A 24576-nucleotide genomic window follows, 5' to 3' on the forward strand; every position below is an offset into this window, starting at 1 on the left:
TCCCACGCTACGTGCCGATAACGCCCCCTGGTTCAAATGGCTCTGAGCACTATGGGACTTAACAGCTGTGGTCATCAGTCCCCTAGAACATAGAGCTACTTAAACCTAACTAACCTAAGGACATCACACATATCCATGCCTGAGGCAGGATTCGAACCTGCGACCATGGCAGCAGCGCGGTTCTGGACTGAAGCGCCTAGAACCGCTCGGTCACAACGGCCGGCTTAACGTCCCCTGGGCAGCGTGCGTATAGGTCGCAGCCGCCGACTGAGCTGCCTCAATCTCCCAAACTCAGTACCTCAGCACGACGTATCGGGACTCAGTCCGCACTGCACCTGAATACATTGCACTGTGCTTTAGTCTTCCACAGTGATAGTCGTCGCCTCGCACCTCAGGTAGCTGTGAGGGAACGTTAGTCATTGTATATAGTTGTGATGTAGACACAGACAAGATTCAAGAGTTAGTACTAGTTATTTGATTGCTGTTAACATAGAACTTCAGACTGGACCTCACTGAAGTAAAGTACTCAGTTGGTTCCTGTAATAAAGTGTATTTTAACAACGCGTGCATTTTGTGCTGAAGTGAGAGGAAAAAAATGGTTCAAATGGCTCTGAGCACTATGGGTTCAAAATGGCTCTGAGCACTATGGGACTTAACATCTGAGGTCATCAGTCCCCTAGAACTTAGAACTACTTAAACATCACTAACCTAAGGACATCACACACATCAATGCCCGAGGCAGGATTCGAACCTGCGACAGTAGCGGCCGTGCAGTTCCAGACTGAAGCGCCTAGAACCGCTCGGCCACCAAGGCAGTGAGAGGAAACCGGCCACCCACCTGTCATACCACACTCTCCTCATCCCGTCAGGAAGCACAAAACATTACAAGAGGGTACAGCCACAACGGTTTGCATCCAATATAAATTTAAATTTAGTAAGTCTTCTCTGAAGGTATTTGTCTTGAGAGAAGCCTTGTCCGGAAGTGAATAATGGACGACAAACAGTTCAAACACGAAGAGAGCACGTGGTGCTACTGAAGAATGTTGAAGATCAGATAGGTTGATCAAATAAATGGTGAGAATTATTGAATCGAATGGGAGGAAACAAAAATTTACGGAAGGAATTGATTAAAAGCAAGGTCTCGCTGATAGGACACTCCTTGAGGCATCAAGGTATCGCCAATTTGGTAACTCATGGAAGTGTCGGAACAAAAATTGCAGAGGGAAACTAAAGCTTGGAAACAATTAGTTCAAATGGATGTCGACTGCAATAGTTCGGCAAAGGTGAAGAGGCTTGCACAGGGTACACTAGCGTGCAGAAGTGCATCAAACCAGTCTTCGGATTAGGGATGGCGCTTATCGCTAAAGCAGCCGGTTTTCGATTATACCGGTCTTTTGATCTCCAGTTTACCCTGAGTCCTTTTTTTTTTTTTTTGCTGTTATTTCCAGTAATAAACGTACACACGGAACAAAGATTGAAATATTCTAAGACCCCTTCACATCTTTGCATTATATGTTCGAAGACATACAGAATCAAAATACCAAATAAAATAGGTAAATAAAGAAAACTTAGTCCACTGTTGTCCTCGATGAGTAATGAGGAGTTTAATGCTAAAGAACAATCACTAGTATTCTCCTACTAATTCTAAGTTTTGAAACTCTACTCAAACACTATGTCGTAATCGAGTATCATACAACAATTTGCGCATTACCAATAGTCAGTGCTAAAAGTAAAAACTGTTATTGGAGAACTCTATTTTTCGTGTTAAGCAGATAAAGGCACACATATCATGTAGATATAGGCAGCATATCACCTACTTCCAGTTTTTATTATAAGCTGTGAATGAATCGTTAAGTTTTTAATTTATTGTTGTTACCATAATTTCCTGGCAGACAAATAATAAGCTTTTGAGTAGATTTTGTAGCATTCTTTTTCTTCAACTATCTTAAATGAAAAACATGTTTTGTAATCAAATATATTCATTTACTTCTCAAAAGGAATTTGAATATAACTCATTTTTTGCTGACAAAAATTCAAATGATTCAAATGAGCAATTTAATAGCAGGAATATATATAAGGAACAATTACATGAAATGGCTAAAATTTTCATAATGACTTAATCTGTTCGCCAATATTTACTGTCCAGTCCGTTCATAAGTAGTCGTTGTATGGTGTGTGTATCTGTAAGCTGACTCCTGTGACCTGAGAGCATATGATTCAAAGACGATACTAATATTTCAGAAGTCACAGATCTTCCCACCAAAGCTACGTATTTTGGGGCTACAAAATGACATGTCTGGCGTACACATTTTTCTCTGCTCCCAAAAAACGGCAACATCATTGCTTCTGGTCGTAGAGGACGTTGATAGGAAAGCTCTGTTTCGTTGGAAACAAACTTTCAGGCTCCACTAGCCCACTCTTAGCTGATGAGGTGACGGCCAAAGTGGGTTTGCAGTTCTGACGTCCACGTTTTGAACTAAAGTTGAAAGTTTACGAACTTTATTATTTATCTTTTGGGTTAAATTCATTATCGGCAGTGAGAGAGTTCACGTACATTTTATAAAGCTTGGATCTGATAGTATATAATTACAAAGCAAAAAGGTCTGTAATAATTTTGCACTTCTGACTTTAATAATGCTTAGAAGCATTTGAGATAAGACTTTGGGTACACTATGCTTAGAATTGATTCGTCTTAACGCATTTTCGGGAATGGTCACTAGGGGAATATCGAGACTTTATTGAATGTATTCGCTTCCAGAAATCTTCGTGGCCTAGCAGAAAGGCGTTAAAATATCAAATAGTTATAACAACACTTCAATGCAATCTAACACATCCAAACTAGAAATGGTACCATTCGGTACTGCAACTGGCGACCAACAATAACAGGGAAAAAATACCATATATACCAGATTGGGCAAGTCTTGCACACTGCAAGTAGACGCATACCGTCTAATAGACCACGCGACACGGCAACAGGTGCATATCGCCTCAAGCATGTGTTTGTTACTCGTTTCTAAGTGTCAGCGTTGTAATAACCCAATATTTCAAAGCTACGGAAATTTTACGAACAAACGTTACTCTTCTTTTTTTATAAGTTTTATTTAACAAACAAAAATTTTAGCACCACTGCTATGACAAATTGATATATCTGTTTTTTTGAGACGGTCATTAGTAAAAAAATAAAAAATAAACCATTGTAGCGGATGCCAAACAAATACCGAAAATAATTTTTATTCAGAACGTAAATACCGGTACCGGTTTCAACCGGTCGGTTTTTCCGCTCTTACTTCGGACCGAAGCCCACACCACCACTCTTCCTACTATAATACACGGACGGAAAAAAATCGCAACATCAAGAGGGAGTTATGCGACATAAACGAAAGTTTGTAGGCGTGTTATTACATCTGAAATATGATGGCTACTTAGATTCCGCACCACTCGCGGAAGAGTGGCGCTTTTACCGTCACTATGAGGATACAAATTAGGTTTGCTTTAAGTACATACGGTAACGGTCGTGAGCTTTAGGTACCTTTGAGACTGGACGTGGTGAACCGACGTTAGTCAAAAATGCCTTTAAGGCGACAAAGACGCCATTATCAGCACATCACTGATTTTGAACGGAGATGTGTAATAGGGTTACTAGAAGCTGGAAGTTCCTTATGCGATATTGCAAAAAGACTTGGCAAGAATGTAGCCACTGTATATGACTGCTGGTAGCGGTTGTCACGAGGACGTACGGTCGCAAGACGACCGAGCTACGGACGGCCACATAGCACTACCGAGAGGGCAGGCCAACGTGTTCAGCGTGGGACTCTGCCACATCGTACTGCATCTGCAGCACCAATTTGAGCAGTATTTGGCACCGTAGTGACACAAGACAGTGTTTCAAATCGGTTACTTCAAGAATAGCTCCGAGACAGACGCCCTGTAGCTTGCAGTGCACTAACCCCAAACCGTAGTCAATGGCGACATCAGTGGTGTCAAGCGACAGCTCAGTGGAGGGCTGGCTGGACATCTGTTGTATTTTCCGACGAAGGCTGTTGCTGTCTCGGTGCCAGTGATGGCCGTGTGTCGGTTAGAAAAGGCCAGTTGAGGGCCTCCGATCAATCTGTTTGCATACTAGATTCACTGGGCCTCCACCTGGAGTTTTGGTCTGTGATGCGATTCCGTATGACAGCAAATTTGTACGTCAGTCTGGGGATTCTACTTGTGATTAAAAAACAGCATTCCAGGGGGTGTTTTCCAACGGAACAACGCTCGCCCACATACCGCTGTTGTAATACAACACGCTCTACGGAGTGTCGAGGTTCTGCCTTGGATGCTCGATCACCAGATCTATCCCCAATCGAGCATATATGTTACATCATCGGACGACAACTGAAACAGCAAAAAAAATGGTTCAAATGGCTCTGAGCACTATGGGACTTAACATCTGAGGTCGTCAGTCCCCTAGAATTTAGAACTACTTAAACCTAACTAACCTAAGGACGTCACACACATCCATGCCCGAGGCAGGATTCGAACCTACGACCATAGCTGTCGCGCGGTTCCGGACTGAGGCGCCTAGAACTGAAACAGCATTAACAATCCTTTTATTAACCGACCAGCTGTCACACGCATGGAAGTCCATCCCAGAAACTGATATTCGACTCGTTTAGAACACAACGCAAGCACGTCAGCACGTTGCATTCAACATTCTGGTGGTTACACTGATTGTTAATGTACCAATATTTCACAGTTGCAGGGACTTATCTCGCACTCACATTTTCGCGATGTTAATCGCTTAAATATGTTATCTCAAAAAAATTTATTTCCTATGTTTCAGTACTCTACACTAATTACTTTTTTTGGTTTTGGGATTTTTTTCATCAGTTTATATAATTATGCACAGTAAGTAGTATTTCATATTTGCTATTCTTCCTGGGGGCCAGGACTATAGGTGGATGCAGTAAAGGCTACTCCGGACGTCATCATACTCGATTTTAATCACACTTTACATTTTCTTCAGTAGGAAATCGTAAGAAACACAGAACTGCTGTAGTACGCAGGAGCGCAGTGCAGGACTGGGCAGGACTGCAGGCTGAAGTGGAGCAGAGTGCAACGACACTTATGACCAGTCACTTTGCGGCGAGAAAACGCTGACAGCGACGTACAAATGGGAGGAGAGCGGCCATTAGCCGCCCCACGCCTGTACTCGGCGGCTCTGAATGCCGGGCGCGCCGGCCTTGTGCAAAGCGGGGCGCGGCCGCGGCCGGCTAGCCATTGTCCCCTGGCACAGGGAGAGCCGCACCACACAAAACGCTACGCCCGTTTACCGTACACATTTCCGGCACATGGAGAACGCACGGCAGCACGCCCTGCGTGGCGCAGAGTATTTTCTGTAGGTGGACCTATAACGGTGCCTTACACCGGGCTCACAAAAGTCATGAGATACCTCCTGGTATTGTGTCGGACCTCCTCCTGCACGGCGTACTGCGGCAATCTGAGGTGGCACGGCCTCGAAAAGTCGTTGGGATTCCCCTGCAGAAATACTGAGCCATGCTGTCTCTATAGGCGTCCATAATTGAGAATATATTGCCGGTACAGGATTTTGTGCACGAACTGACCTCTCGATTCTGTCCCTTAAATGTTCGATGGGATCCATGCCGGGCGATCTGGTCGGCCAAATCATTCACATGGATTGTTCTGAAAGTTCCTCAAAACAGTCGCGAACAACTGTGACTCGGGGTGTGGCGCACTGACATCCACAAAAATTCCACCGTTCTTTGCGTTCATAAAGTTCCATGAATGGCTCCAAGTAGCCGAACATAACCATTTCCAGTCAATGATTGGTCAATTTGCACCTGAGCACCCAGTTCATTCCATATAAATACAGCCCACACCATTATGGAGCCACAATCAGCTTACAAAGTGCCTTCTTGACAACTCGAACCCTGCCAACAGCTCTTACAACTGAAATAGGGACTCATGTGATCGGGCTACGTTTATCTAGTCGTCAAGGGTCCAACCGATATGGTCAGCCAACGACGCCAAGAAAACATCACAAGCTGCGCTGTGCATGTTGTCACTGTCAACACACCGGACCGTGCGGGGTAGCCGCGCGGTCTCAGGTGCCTTGTCACGGTCCGCGCGGCTCGCCCCGTCGGAGGTTCGAGTCCTCTCTCGGGCATGGGTTTGCGTTTTGTCCTTAGCGTGAGTTAGTTTAAGTTATATTAAGTAGTGGGTAAGGTTAGGGACCGATGACCCAGCAGTTTGGTCCCATAACACCTTACCACAAATTTCCAATTTCAACACACCGGTGAAATAGCAGAAAGGGCTATGACACCAGTAACAAATCTAGCAGTCCGCCTCTGAATTGCTTCAATGTTTTCCTTTAATCCGACCTGGTGCGGGTCCCGAACACTCGAACAGTACTCAACAATGTGTTGCAGTGCTGTCTTATATGCGGTCTCCTTGACAGTTGACCACACTTCCCTAAAATTCTGCCAATAAATCCGGAGAAGATTATTCGCTTCTTCTACTACAATCCTTATTTGCTCATTCCATTTCATATTGATTTGCTACGCCTAGGTGTTTAGACTGCGTCAAGCAGCATACTACTAATTCAGTACTCTAGCATTGTGATATTGTTTTTCTACTGAGCTGCATTTCATATTGTATCCTCCTACAGACATTCAAATGTCCGCAGCTCGTGGTCGTGCGGTAGCGTTCTCGCTTCCCGCGCCCGGGTTCCCGGGCTCGATTCCCGGCGGGTTCAGGGATTTTCTCTACCTCGTGATGTCCTTAGCTTAGTTAGGTTTAAGTAGTCCTAAGCTCTAGGGGACTGATGACCACAGATGTTAAGTCCCATAGTGCTCAGAGCCATTTTTGAAGACATTCAACAAAGACTCCTTCCTATACTCCACAGCGTCATCAGCAAACAACCACAGACTGCTGCTTACCCTGTCCCCCAGATCATTTCTGTAAATAGAAGATAACACCGGTCCCATCACACTTCCTTGCGGCGCTCCTGACAACACCCTTGTCTCTGATGAACACGCGTCGTCGAGGACAACATACTGGGTTCTGTTACTTAACAAGCCATTCTTTTCCTTTCTGGAGCACAATATAATCTGTTGAAAATGTTTCCTGTTGAATCTGATGGATGTACAGAAGACGAGAATGCTTTACTTGAGTCACCAAATGCTACGTCCTGAATTTTTCACAATACGTAGAATCCATCCTGTAAGTGCAAAAGGTTTTTGTGGTGATAATGAATTGGTGGGGGGTAGGACTTCTGTTCGCTAACAAGGTGTGTTTTTAAGCGAACTTAAACGTTTCCATAGGATTTCTAAATCATTTCTGACTAATGCTGGTGCGAAAAGGTGTAGTTCACATCCCCCTTTCACTTCTGTGTTAGGCAGACTCTAACATCAAGGGGTAATGCAGTCGAGATCAGCGAATTTTATAGTGAAATCATTAAATTTTAATGATTTTAATCGAAATCAGCCAATTTTGTATCGAAGTCAACTATAATTGTACCGAAATCAATGAATGTTGTACGTAAATTAGCGAATTTTGTGTAAAAGCTATTCTCCTAACATTCAACTGGTACATGAAAGAACCAATTGTAGTTATTCACCCGGTATTAAGCTCTGCAAACAACACCTGACAGTAGCCACATCACAGAAAATTTACAAAATGGCTCTGAGCACTGTGGAACTTAACTTCTGAGGTCATCAGTCCCCTAGAACTTAGAACTACTTAAACCTAACCAACATAAGGACGTCACACACATCCATGCCCGAGGCAGGATTCGAACCTGCGACCGCAGCGGTCGCGCGGTTCCAAAGCGTAGCGCCTAGAACCGCTCGACCACTCCGGCCGGCAGAAAATTTACATCTAAGGGTTCTTCACAGCGTGTTTCATATTGGACATTAGACATCAGACCTTTCACAAGTTTTCTCACTGATGCAGCTCAGAGTGGAAAAGCTATAGTTGTATTGAACTGCTCGAGATGCACCTGTAAGTGCAGTATACTTATCAGATTTTTCTACAGGGTTTCTAAATAATTTATGACGAATGCAGGTGAGGTACCTTCAGTAACGGCCCTTGTTTGGAAAATCTTCTGCTAGTCATGATAACGAGTGCCGGGAGGCAGTAGTGAAATGGCGGCGTGTGCAACTTTGAGAAATGCTGCAAGTGTCCTAGAGAATTGAAATATGTTCAGCTGTAGTTGATATGTTTCTGACAGTCATCGGTTTTAGAGTTATTCAAGGTGGAAGGGACTTTGATTTAGTGAAGTTGTAGGTTGGCTATAATTTCGCACCTTACAAGCACTCATCTACATACATTGCCATTATTTACAACTGCAATTAGGGATCATTTGATAGGATGTAATTCGTATATATGAATATTTAAAGAAGACTGACATTGTCACGTACATCTTGTAAATAGTTGTTAACGCTTATTGCATGAAAGGTGACGGGGTGTCTTTATTATCAAAACGGCATAATGAATGATTGCCTATACTAGTAGAGGTTGGAACGGCAGTGGAAATGAAACGGCAGGCGTAACTCAAGCCCTGGGTGGAAAAGCCCATAAAGGTGTGTTGGTCCTGCTTCACACAGGAAGTGCCAAGACGGACTGTCTGGGCACCTGAGCGCGGAAGCACAATACCGAGGCGGCCGGCCGGTTTTGTAGTACGGCCGGAAGGATAACCCGATAATACTTCGGAAACTCTGAAAATCTTAGATGCAGCAGAGAAGGACGAGGAAGCGTTACCTCGGAAATCGCTGGCTGGGTTATTTCCGAGGATTTTTTACTCAGAGAAGCGTACCATTGTATGAGTATACGTATTTCCTCGCAAACTTTCCGCGCTGGACGACAAAAGACTAAATGATGGTTGGTCGGCGTTCGGAAGAATCTCTAGAGAGGAAGAATATTCCGTGGTTTCGCCTTCTGAGTTACGAGGGAGAGGAGCCGAGCTTTGCTGGCAAGTCAGCGGTGGAGAGAAGAGGTCATCCGTTTTGAGCCTCAGGGTAGGGAGTCGTCGTGGAGTACGCAGCGTTCAGTGATTGAGAGCACTTCTTCTGCCTATACTCACGTTGAGACGTTACCTGAACTCCGTACTTGTGCCTGGGAGCTCGTGTTTCTCGTCTGTAGAACTCAGACAGGAGAAGACAGTATTATACTAGTCAGAGGACCGCCTTCTGTCGTCCTAGTGTTTGAAAGACTTTTATTTTGTGGCTGGGGTCCTTCCATCGTCGCAGACGTGAACGAGAACCGTCACTCCGACGTACTGGATGCAGTATATACGGTGATATTGGTAATTGCTTCGGCTTATTAGGGCTAAAGGCTAAACAGCTGTGATCACGTAAGTTTTGTTTTCACTGAGGTTGCACACCACTGTAGATCGTCTTTGAAAGTAGTGTCTTTTAGTGTTTGGTACGTAGATGATGTCAGTCATCTCGCGTTATTTATATTAGATCGCGAAGCCATAAAAAGGGGCAGATTTGGGCAATTGATCACTGATATTAGTCAGGAAAGCATTTGTGTCTCTTTATGTCCATTGGACATTGATATATAAACATTTGTAATATATACAGGGGTTTTAATCTGCAATAAATGTACAAGCAGAAAAAGCATTTATCATTTTATAGTTACTAGTTCCCTTAATCATTCATTTATGCTTATGTTGTAATTTTTATGTTAAAGAGGCAAAAGGAGGAGATATCACCATTAAGAGATCCTAACATCTGCTTCAGAAAGTCAGACAGGGCCAAATCTTCATCGTCGCATTCAGTTTTTCCGGTTGTGCTGAGGAACTAATAAATGCAGTCAACCGATAATGATAATGTATGCTATTGCATGGCAGAGACTTTATAATACTTCAACCCATAAATCGACATGTTACAGGGATATGGTAGCAAATTACCCATATATTGTCATGTTATAGCAAAAATGGTAACAAATTACCCAATGCAAGAGTATGCTATAGGAAAATTCACTGAACACCAGCAAACGGTAGTTTCACGAGAGCTGTAGGGAAAACCACAGAGCCAACTTGATAGGTCGGTACAAGTTCTGTAGCACTCAAGAACTGATATGAGGTTATTAATTGACGCATAGCATAGCTTTCGCGAGTGTTCAGTGCTGTTACCAAAGAACTCATAGCTCCCCCACTGTAAAATGCTGCAAGGTTTTCAACTGAAATCACAGTGGAGGAGTTCCTTTGTCCTAAGTATAGAACCCAAGACGGAAATTTGTAAAATCAAGAAAGCCACTTGCGCAAAGTATCAAGTCTAAGGTGTTGGACCTAGTCCACTTGTCCTACTGCGTTTTCCTTAAATCACATAGGAAATAGGTCACTTTTGTTAAGTATAGAACCCAAAATGACAACTTGTAAAACCCAACATAGCCACTTGTGCTAAGTATAAAATCCAGAGATGGTCACATATTCTACTGGGATTTTTTATGAGGTCCTGCAATGTAAGAGCTGTTTATACCCGACTTACTTTTCCCAGGCAACGCTTCCAGCCCATAATAGTAGTTCCAGTTTCCACTACGCTGCAGTCACCTAACCCCACCGATCCTCCACCCATCAGGCGAACTCACCAGTTGAATGTGAGTATTAACCCCTCCTCTTAATTATTATTATCTTTCCTGTCTCAGACGTTATGTCTGGTTAAAAATGGAAAGTGACGCGGATCTTGATCAAGCGTGACTTCCTTTTAACTGTACGGTATATGTTACAATGCATTTAGGATCTTTCGGGTAATTGAACATGTATCAATAATTACAGATTTCTGTAGTTTTATATATATGTTTGGATGTAGCTGTATTGCGTTAATGTACTGGTGGATACTGTGTGGTATGACTCCTGTAGTTGATAGTACAATTGGTATAATGTCAACTTTATCCTGATGCCACATGTCCTTGACTTCCTCAGCCAGTTGGATGTATTTTTCAATTTTTTCTCCTGTTTTCTTCTGTATATTTGTTGTATTGGGTAGGGATATTTCGATTAGTTGTGTTAATTTCTTCTTTTTATTGGTGAGTATGATGTCAGGTTTGTTATGTGGTGTTGTTTTATCTGTTATAATGGTTCTGTTCCAGTATAATTTGTATTCATCATTCTCCAGTACATTTTGTGGTGCATACTTGTATGTGGGAACGTGTTGTTTTATTAGTTTATGTTGTATGGCAAGCTTTTATGTATTATTTTTGCTACATTGTCATGTCTTCTGGGGTATTCTGTATTTTCTAGTACTGTACATCCGCTTGTGATGTGGTCTACTGTTTCTATTTGTTGTTTGCAAAGTCTGCATTTATCTGTTGTGGTATTGGGATCTTTAATAATATGCTTGCTGTAATATCTGGTGTTTATTGTTTGATCCTGTATTGAAATCATGAATCCTTCCGTCTCACTGTATATATTGCCTTTTCTTAGCCATGCGTTGGATGCGCCTTGATCAATGTGTGGCTGTGTTAGATGATGCGGGTGCTTACCATTTAGTGTTTTCTTTTTCCAGTTTACTTTCTTCGTATCTGTTGATGTTATGTGATCTAAAGGGTTGTAGAAGTTGTTATGAAATTGCAATAGTGTAGCCGATGTATTTATATGAGTGATTCCTTTGTGTATTTTGCTATTTTCTGCTCGTTCTATAAAGAATTTTCTTAAATTGTCTACCTGTCCATAATGTAGGTTTTATATGTCGATAAATCCCCTTTCTCCTTCCTTTCTGCTTAATGTGAATCTTTCTGTTGCTGAATGTATGTGATGTATTCTATATTTGTGGCATTGTGATCGTGTAGGTGTATTGAGTGCTTCTAGGTCTGTGTTACTCCATTTCACTACTCCAAATGAGTAGGTCAATATTGGTATAGCATAAGTATTTATAGCTTTTGTCTTGTTTGTATCCTAGATATTTATAGGCATCTGTTTTTTCCATCGCTTCTATGCAGTCGCTGTGGTTATCCAACATGTAATCTTCTTGTTTAGTGTGTTTTCCCTTGACTATGCTATTTTTCTTACATTTGTCTGTTCCAAAAGCCATATTTATATAATTGCTGACTACTTCTGTTATCTTTAGTAATTGGTTGAGTTGTTGATTTGTTGCTGCCAGTAGTTTTAGATTATCCATGTATAGCAACTGTGTGATTTTGTGTGGGTATGTTCCAGTAATATTATAGCCATAATTTGTATTATTTAGCATGTTGGATAGTGGGTTCAGAGCAAGGCAGAACCAGAAAGGACTTAATGAGTCTATTATTATTATTATTATTATTATTATTATTATTATTATGATTCATTGTGTGCATGTATATGTGTTTTCATTGGTATTTACACCTCAGCATAAATATTTCCTAATACACAGAAGCAGAAATCAACTCAGCACCCAAACAGGCTACCTGAGACATCTCCTGATACATTGGAGCAGCCACAGCACTGTTTCCATACAAGTTCCATGGAGCACCAGGGGTACATTGGAGCAGGACACACAATGGTTTCCAGACTTAAAGTTTCCCACGTCTACAATATGTGCACCATTCGTTGAGCTGATAGCACTGCATTGTGCACTGATGAATTTGATGTTATTCTTTGCAATGTAGAAGATGAATACTAATGACAGTAAATGTGTTGTTATAGGCTTGTCTTCAGATCGAGAGCTCAGTGTTGCGGTAATTTTTTAAAAACCACTAATTTATTGACATAAAAGTAATGCTGACGAATTATGATATCGATTATGTCAAAATTCAGCACAAATAATTGCAATGTTCAACTATCAAACTCTTACAGTGTTACTAGATTGGCGTACAATATGTGTTGGGGATTACCAGAGAACAGTGAAGATACACAACGAGAATACAACGCAGTGCACTCACTTTCAGGAACCTACGTTTAGATACTTGCAATATGCTATCAACACCATACAATGTGCAGTGGAGGAGTGTCTCTGTTGGTACCTTATGTGTGTGAATCTTACAGAAATATCTAGCGTGCCCTTACAGACCTTGCCCGTCATAACGCTTCAGAGGAAGTATTTGCTCTGATTTACGATGCATGCTGTGCTTCTGTACACAGTATTTGCCACGCATCAGCATCACAGCCGGATGTTGGTGCAGAATTATGTGCATATTTTAACGTATTCGTTCACCATACTGTGTTAACCCAAATAAAAGGAAATGAATAATAAATGATGGTTTCTGACTCTAAACTGTGTTTCATTTCACCAAAAACTCCAAATATGTTGAATAAAATTTGCAGTTATCATTTATAAACTACAGTCGAGTAACATCTCAAGGAGGAACTGGAAACAATTACCTATAGGCAAGAATATGTAGAACAACTGTGCCTCAGATTCAAACAAACAGCTGTCCACGTACAGTAAACATACACTGAGATGACAAAAGTAATGCGATGGAGGTATGCACATATACAGATGTCGGCAATATCTCGTACACAAGGTATAAAAGGGCAATGCACTGACAGACCTATCATTTGCATTCAGGTGAGTCATGTGAAAAGGTGTCCGACGTGATCATGGCCGCACGGTGGGAGATAACAGACTCTGAACGCGAAATGGTAGTTGATGATAGACGCTTGGGGTGTTCTATTTCGGATATCGATAGGGTATTCGATATTACGAGATCCACAGTATCAAGAGTGTGCTGCGCATACGATATTTCATCACAGACAAAGCAGTAGCTTGTCAGCGCGAAAATGGACAAAACATTTAAACTGTCTTCTCAAGCTCAGGGTGTCAAACAGGCATTCTAAATAAATATGAACCTGGTCCTGTAAGGCAACTAATATCAGGTGTGGATCATAACAAAAATTATTAGAAATGCTGCTGTCACGTAAATAGAATGCATGAATTAATAAAAGTGAAAGTTTGGGATCTATTCTAGAAATACGAAACAGCTATTCCCTTTTTCTCTATATACAGGGTTATTACAAATGATTGAAGCGATTTCATAGCTCTACAATAACTTTATTATTTGAGATATTTTCACAATACTTTGCACACACATACAGAAACTCAAAAAGTTTTTTTAGGCATTCACAAATGTTCGATATGTGCCCCTTTAGTGATTCGGCAGACATCAAGCCGATAATCAAGTTCTTCCCACACTCGGCGAGTTCGAAAGCATCGTTGATGCGGGCTCGCAGTTCTGGCACGTTTCTTGGTAGAGGAGGTTTAAACACTGAATCTTTCACATAACCCCACAGAAAGAAATCGCATGGGGTTAAGTCGGGAGAGCGTGGAGACCATGACATGAATTGCTGATCATGATCTCCACCACGACCGATCCATCGGTTTTCCAATCTCCTGTTTAAGAAATGCCAAACATCATGATGGAAGTGCGGTGGAGCACCATCCTGTTGAAAGATGAAGTCGGCGCTGTCGGTCTCCAGTTGTGGCATGAGCCAATTTTCCAGCATGTCCAGATACACATGTCCTGTAACGTTTTCTTGGCAGAAGAAAAAGGGGCCGTAAACTTTAAACCTTGAGATTGCACAAAACACGTTAACTTTTGGTGAATTGCGAATTTGCTGCACGAATGCGTGAGGATTCTCTACCGCCCAGATTCGCACATTGTGTCTGTTCACTTCACCATAAAAAAAAAATGTTGCTTCATCACTGAAAACAAGTTTCGCACTGAACGCATCCTCTTCCATGAGCTGTTGCAACCGCGCCGAAAATTCAAAGCGTTTGACTTTGTCATCGGGTGTCAGGGCTTGTAGCAATTGTAAACGGTAAGGCTTCTGCTTTAGCCTTTTTCGTAAGATTTTCCAAACCGTCGGCTGTGGTACGTTTAGCTCCCTGCTTGCTTTATTCGTCGACTTCCACGAGCTACGCGTGAAACTTGCCCGCACGCGTTCAACCGTTTCTTCGCTCACTGCAGGCCGACCCGTTGATTTCCCCAAACAGAGGCATCCAGAAGCTTTAAACTGCGCATACCATCGCCGAATGGACTTAGCAGTTGGTGGATCTTTGTTGAACTTCGTCCTGAAGTGTCGTTGCACTGTTATGACTGACTGATGTGAGTGCATTTCAAGCACGACATACGCTTTCTCGGCTCCTGTCGCCATTTTGTCTCACTGCGCTCTCGACCGCTCTGGCGGCAGAAACCTGAAGTGCGGCTTCAGCCGAACAAAACTTTATGAGTTTTTCTACGTATCTGTAGTGTGTCGTGACCATATGTCAATGAATGGAGCTACAGTGAATTTATGAAATCGCTTCAATCATTTGTAATAGCCCTGTATAATTTGTCAACTGTGCTTTCTGGGGTCAAGTAATACACAAAAATCATGTTCAATTACTTTTGACACTCAATAACAAAATATTTAACTCTTGGACATATCTCTACATATGAAAAAAAAATTATCACAGGAAAGAATGATTAAAAATCTTCATCAGATCATTTAAATCTACATTGTGGTAGCTGGTCAATGCACTGAGTTGGTGGATAATAAATTTCACTTTTTGAACCAATGAAAAAACTCTCATGTACTCAATGTGAGGGTAGGTTAGTATCCAAGCTTTTGATATTCAATGGTCAAAGCACACGCAAGTTGGAGTGATCAAAATCTAAACTCAACTTTTACTATGGCCTAGTTCGTGATGGTACTTTACCAAGCGGCATCTGCAATGACCTTGTCTCCATGCTGGATCTGAAATGATAATTCCTTATTCTGGCCTTGACTAAATTCACTCAGTCTCAACTTTCCTGCGTGTTGTAGAACATTAATCTTTCGCTAGTCCAAATAATGGCTATTGCACACTCGCTAAGGGTTGGAGCGATGTGCATAATTTCTTTGCCTGCCAAAATTCCCGCAGGAATAATTAATTACCTCTTTGCTATCTGTTGCCATGATACATGAAGCATATCGTCCTCTCTTCGCACTCAGTGCCCTCACTATTTTCCACACACTTGTATGATCACTGCAAGAAGAGAGAGAGAGAGAGAGAGAGCCATTTTAGTTCTCAAAGTGCTTTTATATAATGGGGATCTCCCCACTGTGTCGCATCTGTGTCACCCTGTATGGCTTCAGCAATCACCATCTCGCTAGAGGTGAATTTTATTGCCGGCCGCGATGGTCTCGCGGTTCTAGGCGCGCAGTCCGGAACCGTGCGACAGTTACGGTCGCAGGTTCGAATCCTGCCTCGGGCATGGATGTGTGTGATGTCCTTAGGTTAGTTAGGTTTAAGTAGTTCTAAGTTCTAGGGGACTGATAACCACAGTAGTTGAGTCCCATAGTGCTCAGAGCCATTTGAACCATTTGAATTTTATTTTTCTTGCTGGGTTGCAGCCTAGCCCTCTTAATGCCGTGTAGCCACTGACCCTCTGTCCTGGCCATATTTACGTTAAAAGGAGTAATGTATTGTTCTGGCCTTACCCCTTTCTGCGCTGAAGCTCGCTGTTTTCTTGTTAAATGGGGTTTTCGATGCCATTAACCTCCTCCTCGGTTCGTCTCCAAAATGCGTTTCACTTTAACTTGTTTTTTCATGCCCCTGTACATATATTGATAGATACTGTTTTGTTATTTTCGGCACATGAGATTAACTTCAATTGCCTTTTGTTAATATACTGTAATTATTATTTTATGAGGGTCTCGTAATGCATCATACTGTCGTTATGCATCATGCTCATGTAAGGTCTGTAAAATCCACACACCTTACAAGCTGACTGCCTTCACTTAACGACCGAGAGCAGTGGTAGTTGCGTATAGTTTTCAGTGCTAATAGACAAGCAACACTGGGTGAAATAATCACCGAAATCAGTATGGGACGGACGACGAATGTATCTGTTGGACAATGTGGTGACAACTCGCGTTAATGGGCTATGGCAGCAGACGACCGACTCTAGTTCCTTTGCTAACAGCACGACATGGCTTGCAGCATCTCCCCTGGGATCGTGACCATATCGGATGGACCCTAGACAGCTGGAAAACTGTGAAGACGAGTACTGATTTTAGTTGGTAAGAGCTGATGGTATGGTTCGAGTGTGGCGCAAACCGTGCGGAGCTATGGACCCAAGTTGCCAAGAATGCACTGTGTAATCTCATAGCGGCTCCGTAACGCTGTGAGCTTTTTTTACATGGAATAGACTGGGTCCTCTGGATTATGTTGGGCTACTCAGAGACCATTTGCAGCCATTCATGAACTCCAAGTTCCCAAACAACGATGGGAATTTTATGGATGACAATTCGCCATGTTACTGGGCCATAACTGTTTGCAATTGGGCTGAAGAAGATTATGAGCAATTCTGGCCGATAATTTGTCCACCCACAAAGCCTGACGTGAATCCAATTGAACATTTATGGAACGGTGAGTCCATGCCACGTCGAGCTGCTTCACTACCCCGGGCAAAAGGAGGCCCGACAAGATATTAAAAGGTCTCCAACGACTTTTATCACCTCAGTGTATTTGTCTAATAGAACTGTTCCTGATGTGTGGGAACATCTATAATAGGTGTAGAAGCATGAAACTGTTTATGTTGAAACATGAAACAATACCTGGAGAGAGAGAGAGAGAGAGAGAGAGGAAGAGAGAGAGGGAGAGACTTTATAGTCCAATTTTTGCTATGTTGAAAAGCATATTTTGCATGAGTTGAAACTTAACAGTTCAGCAGCTGCAAAGTCAAAAGACAGCGAGACTTAACAGTTCATATCTTTCCAATTGTTGTGGCTGTGGTACAGAGACTTGGTAATTTTTGCATTTTCAATCGTTAGACTGAATATCCCAGGTAGTTAGAGGGAATGGTAACCTATTTTTAGTATGAATCTACGTAAATCTATTACCATCAGTTGGAGGAGCTGTAATAGCGGTAACATAATTTTTTGTTTAGCTGAATCTATTACTTAACTTGCACACGTCTTCATGACTCTATATGAACGCTTTTTCTCTCCACAGGTGGGTAGTGATCTAAGCGGAAAGCCATTACTACACAGTTATCAGTTCTTCAACCATGAGGCAGGTATTCAGAAATCGTCAGCGGTCGCCGCAAGAACGTGTTTGCTGAAAATTAAAGTATGTACGAATGAACAATACAAGATGTATGTAGGAGGTAGGGGGCCACCTCTACACGAATACGACCCCATTATGAGCCACGCGAGAACAGCACTGCACACTGCATAGTTCCGGCATTGTGATTGGGTACTGTGGAGCGGCCGGCCTGGGTGGCCGAGCAGTTCTAGGCCCTTCAGTCTGGAACCGCGCGACCGCTACGGTCGCAGGTTCGAATCCCGCCTCGGGCATCGATGTGTGTGACGTTCTTAGGTTAGTTAGGTTTAAGTAGTTCTAAGTTCTCGGGGACTGATGACCTCAGATGTTAAGTCACATAGTGCTCAGAGCCATGACTGTGAAGCGCACTGCATACTGTGAGCAGTATTCTCCAGGTACAGCTGCATCCACTGCATAGTCCAGGCATTGCAACCGGATACAGTTCTGTATCATACTACCCCATTTGGGTATCGGGTTACACAATCCTGTTCATAATTGACAGTATTACGCACTAACATGAGATGCTCAAGGAAGATTCTATGTTTGACAAAATATGTTCGTTGTGGCTTTTTACTGTTGACGGTGCCTGATTGCATACTAACTTTAAGCAACGGCATAACACAGATCGGAAATATGTTGTGATAGAATTTACGTCAGAGATTAAACAACTGGCGCGTGATATTCTCAGTACCACAGAGATCTGTCGGATGATAGAGCCGTACAGCAGTGTTTGCAATTTTCGTTCGAAATACCTGAACGGTTCAGACCCAGATTAGCACATCTTGAGTGCCAACAAACACGATTTTATTCATGCTAGCAGTCATTCTCATATGCTACATTAATAATTTTTAGGTTATGCCCGTCTGCAACCGAATAACAGCAGTTTGTTTTTCCGTGTATGTTTACCCTCAAATTACTGAAGCATACAGAATAATCCACAAACCACCAGTACAATATTATTAGCGACTAAGGTTTGCTAGATCAACGACATTAAAGATACCAAGATGATTTGGAATGTAGAACCTGCCGCACTAGTATTTTTGCACCAAGTGTGTGTTGAGGACCAACTACTGTGAACGCACACAAATATCTTCTAAGCTAGGTATCGCTGTCTCTCTCTCTCTCTCACTGTCTCTCTCGCTCTATCTCCCCGCCTCCCCCCCCCCCTCCCCCCCTCTCAATGAAGTTTTACTCCATTTAAGAAAATGCATTACTAATCATAAAACAACTAGGAACAAGTGGGACGGAGGAATGCTCTAATATGTGCACATACCACTGTGCTGTAGCTGCTTCACGATACCCTTTCAGGCTGCAGGTACGGACGCGATCTCGCTTCGTAACACTCATGCATAATTCATTCTTCACCTCTAGTAATTATTAAAACGGGCGCGAGCAAGCAAGCACTGCCGATAAACATATACATTATTCATTGCACAATTATGACGGCGAATAGGGTATAATAAAAAGCGCCGACGTTCTCTACCGCGTATACGAAACAAATTTCTTCCTGCACTCGCAACCGGATAGTTGAAAAGCGAGTCGTTCGAGTTCTGGTCTCTTCCCGAGAACATTAAGAGTGTAACAACTGGCATCTTGTAATGTACGTTTTTCATGCCGGTTGGGGCGGATTGTCAAAGGAGTAATCATTAGATCTTGATTTCAATCTGCAGAGCAATTTTACGTGCTTAAATTGTGGTCCTCGATAGCGCTGTAAACTTCGAGACAAGCGCAGACCCCAGCGAGAGTTATGGAACTCGTTCTGATCTGCAAGAGAGATGTGATTCTTCAGTTGTGGTCTGCTGGAGGGGTATCAAACGAAGCGGTAATTTCCTCAAAACCGGAACAATTTGCCACTCAGTTACGCCTTCATTGTGCGGAAAATTCAGAGCGTGTTCCGTGATGTCACGGGAAATTGTATGATCGCTGCTTTGGTGAATATGACCACGGATATGGTATTGTTGTTCGCCGTAGAGGCGAGAAACAAGCTAATTGTCCTGTTGCTTAAGTGATGGTACGTAACTACTCCAACCTACATCGATTTTGACCTGCTTACTCCCTCTATAGTTTTTACCTCACTCACTTCCCTTCAATACAAAAATGAGAATTAGTTGATGCCTCAAAACGTGTCCTATCAATTGAACGTTTCTTTAAGTCAAGTTGCGCCATAATTTACTTTTTTCCTAATTTGTATTCGGTACCTCCTTATTAATTATTCAACAGTCCTATCCAACCTAGCATTCTCTGTAACATGAGGAAGTGATAGTTGCAGACAACGAGTATTTTTCAGTGTACGACGGACCTATTTTTCCTAGGGAATGAAAATGCTGGAGGATCGCTTGAACAAGTGTGTATTCCTCAGAGCAGACTTTTGAGAAGTAAGGTGAGCTGTTTACGAAACAAACCCTTTTCTTGCTTTTTTTACCAGACTTATCAAAGAACAGTGGTAGACTACTGCCTAGATATCTACTGCGTCATGCATTGTGCTCATAGGCAACTCATGGATGCACAACAATAACGCTGAAAACAAGCACGCAACTTACTAACGACGAAAATATCTTAGCTGTTTATTAATTAATACCATCGTCGGTTTTGTAGGTTAATTCAATAAAGAATGAGCTTTACTTTCGTAACATCACATTTACGTAAGCCATGTGGGACCCTCATGGAGAAAATGTACTGCGCAGACATGCAAACCGAATTGAGGAAGGAATGGGACAACAAATCTCCAACACTTCTGAAGAATTCGTGGATAGCGTTGTAAGTAGGCTGTTTAGGTTTTTTTTAATGGTAACGCCACGTAGCGCTCTGTATGAAAATCACTGACTGTGCTGTGTGCAGTCTGTGGCTGGTCTGCATTGTTGCAGTATTGCTATTGTAGTGTTGGGCAGTTGGCTGTTAACAGCGCGTAGCGTTGCGCAGTTGGAGGTGAGCCGCCAGCAGTGGTGGATGTGGGAAAGTGAGATGGCAGATTTTTGAGAGCGGATGATCTGGACGTGTGCCCATCAGAGACAGTAGATTTGTAAGACTGGATGTCATGAACTGATATATATAATATGACGTTTGAACAATATTAAGGTAAATACATTGTTTGTTCTCTATCAAAATCTTTCATTTGCTAACTATGCCTATCAGGAGTTAGTGCCTTCAGTAGTTTTATTTAGCTGGCAGTAGTGGCGCTCGCTGTATTGCAGTAGTTCGAGTAACGAAGATTTTTGTGAGGTAAGTGATATGTGAAAGGTATAGGTTATTGTTAGTCAGGGCCATTCTTTTGTAGGGATTATTAAAAGTCAGATTGCGTTGCGCTAAAAAATATTGTGTGTCAGTTTAAGCACAGTAATTCATTAATTTTTCTGAGGGAACGTTTCAGCGTCTACAATTCGCGGATTGCTTTTCGCGATAGACATGCTAACGGCTAATATCAGCACACATGCCTAAAATATCAATTACTGTCATCGCGCTTACATCTCTTCGTGCCGTTTTCAGTTATTATCCGGCTATGTTGAGGTATCTCTTCCATCTAATGACAAACACTGCATATTTTTATTTTAGACGTTCGTACTGTCTTTTGGTATCCCAGAGTCCATATTAACAGAAACTAGAACATAATATAAGTATACAAATAGATCAGCAATAAGCAAACAGTGTAGATAATTACGGTACAAGGGCTGGAAATGTAAAATGAGACCTCATTTAGAAAGGAAAGAAGTGCATTCCTTAATACAGCCGCCATAAATAGAGTAATAACAATGGAATCCGCCTGATAAAGTTTTCATCACCTAACAAGACAGTTTCTATCATGTGGTTCCAGCATGAGAATACACATCAAATGACCTGGGTGTCAGCAGCGATCACTAGGAATCAAATTGGGCATATATTAACAGGCACCAGGCATGACTCTAATGTACTAGCCTGCCGTAGCTTCAGAGGTGCTAATATGGAATCTCATCATTACTTCCTCACAGGAAAAATTAAAGCGAGAAGTTCCAATTCACATTAAATTAAAGGAGAAAGACAAAAAAGCATAATATCTCAGGACTTAAGGAACCAAGTAAGGTTGATCGACAAGCTATTACTTTGGAAAATAGATGACAGGAATCCTGCAGGCATGTTCTCATAACATAAATAAACAATGGAATAAAATCAGAAATGAAATACAGGCTGCTGCAGAGGAAGTGATTGGTATGGAATAACGGAAGGAATTGATGGTATGATGAGTGTGAGAAGGCGACAAGAACAAAGAATGAAACATATAAAAAGATGAAGACCAGAAGAAAAAGAATATTAGTGCACGGCTATAAAGAAACAAGGCGTCCAGAAAATCGGATTCTGAAAGCAAAGAAGAGAAGCTGTTTCTAAAAACAGCTGCAGGACATTCATTCATTGAATAACGCTAATGAAAGAAGGAAATTTTACAGAAACGTCAGACCGGAATTTCAGACAAAAACAACACAATGCAGAGGAAAAAAATGGTGAACTAATAACATCACGGGAAGGGGTGTTACATCGCTGGGCAGAGTACTTGAAGTAATTATTACACTCAGAAAATGCTGAAGCATGGGAGCAAACTGAAGACCAACAAGTGGAAGAGATTCGGCTAGCAATAAAGAAACTAGCCAACAATAAGTCACCTGGCAACGACAACATGTTAGCTGAGCTTATGAACTGTGGTGGAGGACGACTAGTTAGATGTATGCACGCTCTAATCTCGGATATATGGACACGAAAAGTCATCCCAGACGATTGGAACAAGGCGTGATATATGCTACACATTAGAAGTGGACATTCTGGAATGTACAAACTATAGGGGAATTAGCATTATTCAATATCGCTTCTAAAATATCCTCCTGCCTCCTTTGTAACCGCGTAAAACCTTTTGCAGAAAAACCAAGTCGAAAATATCAGACAGGCTTTAGATTTGGCAAATCAACTATTGACCGAATATCCACCCTGAGCCAGGTATTTGAAAAAACAAGGGGATATAACATAGAAACGCATCATACGTTTGTTGATTTTAAAGCAGCATATGGCACCATAAAGAGAAATAAGCTTATTGAAGCCATGAATGAACTGCGCATACCACAACATTTAATATGCCTCATAATTTTGATAATGGGAAAAGTAGTAAATTAAATACAGATACAAGGAAATTTAACACCAGGTTTTGAAACGATTCTGAGTCAAGGGGATGCCCTCTCATGTACGATTCTTAACACAGCACTAGAGAAAGTAATAAGGACAACTCAGGCACGATATACTATACAAGAAAATGGAGCGGGTTCTGGTCAATGCAGATGATGTGGATATTACTGCAAGGACAGAACTAGTTGCTAAAGAAACATATAGGGCATTGGTGGCAGCAGCAATAGAAATGGGACTGGAAATGAGTGTCAGTAAAACGAAATACAGACGAATAACACGACCAGAACTATATACAATTTTAGGAATTGACGAGGCGCAAATAGAATCTGTTAGTGAATTTGTCTACCCACAGACCGGTAACATCACAAATTTATATTAGTTTGGAGATAAAGGGAAGCATCCACCTAGCTAACAAATGCTATTATGGGCTGGCCCCACAGCTTCAGTCCTGGAATCTGCTCAGAAGAACAAAGTGGCAACTGTATAAAGATTTAATACGGATTAACATATAGCTCAGAAACCTGGACAATGACACAAGAGTGTGAAGAGCTAATAGGACGTTTTGAAACAAAGGTGCTACGCAAAATCTATGGGGCATCTAATAACGATGGAGCATGGCGGAGACGATATAATTTTCAACTTTACAGATTATATGAAGTTCTTGAAATCATAAAGTTCTTTCAAATAAAACGCCTAAAATGAGACGGCCATGTTTTTCGCATGGTACATAAGAACCCTGCTAAAACAGTACTGCTGAAAAACCCAGCGGACGAAGAAGCATGAGAACATCAAGTCTCCGATACTCGGATGACATAGAAGAAGACTTAAAAGTTATTGGTGTCAGGGATGGAAACGTAAGCCGCTGGACAGAGACGAATAGAATTATGTACAAGAGTAGGACAAGGCCCATCAAGGACTGTAGAGCCAGGAAGAAGTAGAAGAACATATTGTAAATACGTAGAATACAGGACCTTAGCGATAAGCGAACAGTGTAGGTAATTACGTTACAAGAGTGGAAATATTAGATGAAACAGCATTTTGAAACGAAAGACGTGCCTAGTAACTGTACTTTTTCGAAGACTATCACAAAGCCCCGTTCCTTAAATCCAGCTCTAATGCCTGCATTCAGGAGGACGGAAGTGCGATCCCGATATCGGTTTCATTTTTCGTGAATTTCTTAAATTGCATAAGGTGAATTCCGGGATGGTTCCTTAGAAAGGGTGCGCCCCCCCCCCCCCCATCCCCCCGTTTCCCAGACTGTGCTCCATCCGTAATGACCTCGTCGTCAACGAGACGTTCAACCCTAACCTTCCTTCTCGTGCCGTCATAATTGCACAGTGGTGACTGCCTTTAACCTCGCTTTACTCTTATAAATAAGCAACGAGACAATCAGCGATTCTGTGCAGTAACAGCGGGGCGTTTCTCACAGCGGTCAACCTGTTAT

General features: G+C 42.1%; 1 long non-coding RNA gene across 1 annotated transcript in view; it reads left to right on the forward strand.

Annotated features, from left to right (window-relative positions):
- Positions 1 to 13199, forward strand: part of LOC126237487 (uncharacterized) — a 61640-nt gene extending 48441 nt beyond the window's left edge. The window contains exons 2-3 of the long non-coding RNA XR_007545077.1: positions 10506 to 10605; positions 12360 to 13199. This is a non-coding gene — a long non-coding RNA (uncharacterized LOC126237487). The remainder of the gene's footprint in view (positions 1 to 10505; positions 10606 to 12359) is intronic.
- The last annotated feature ends 11377 nt before the right edge of the window (positions 13200 to 24576 follow it).

This window comes from Schistocerca nitens, chromosome 2 (genome assembly GCF_023898315.1).
Source record: "Schistocerca nitens isolate TAMUIC-IGC-003100 chromosome 2, iqSchNite1.1, whole genome shotgun sequence".
Lineage (NCBI taxonomy): Eukaryota > Metazoa > Arthropoda > Insecta > Orthoptera > Acrididae > Schistocerca > Schistocerca nitens.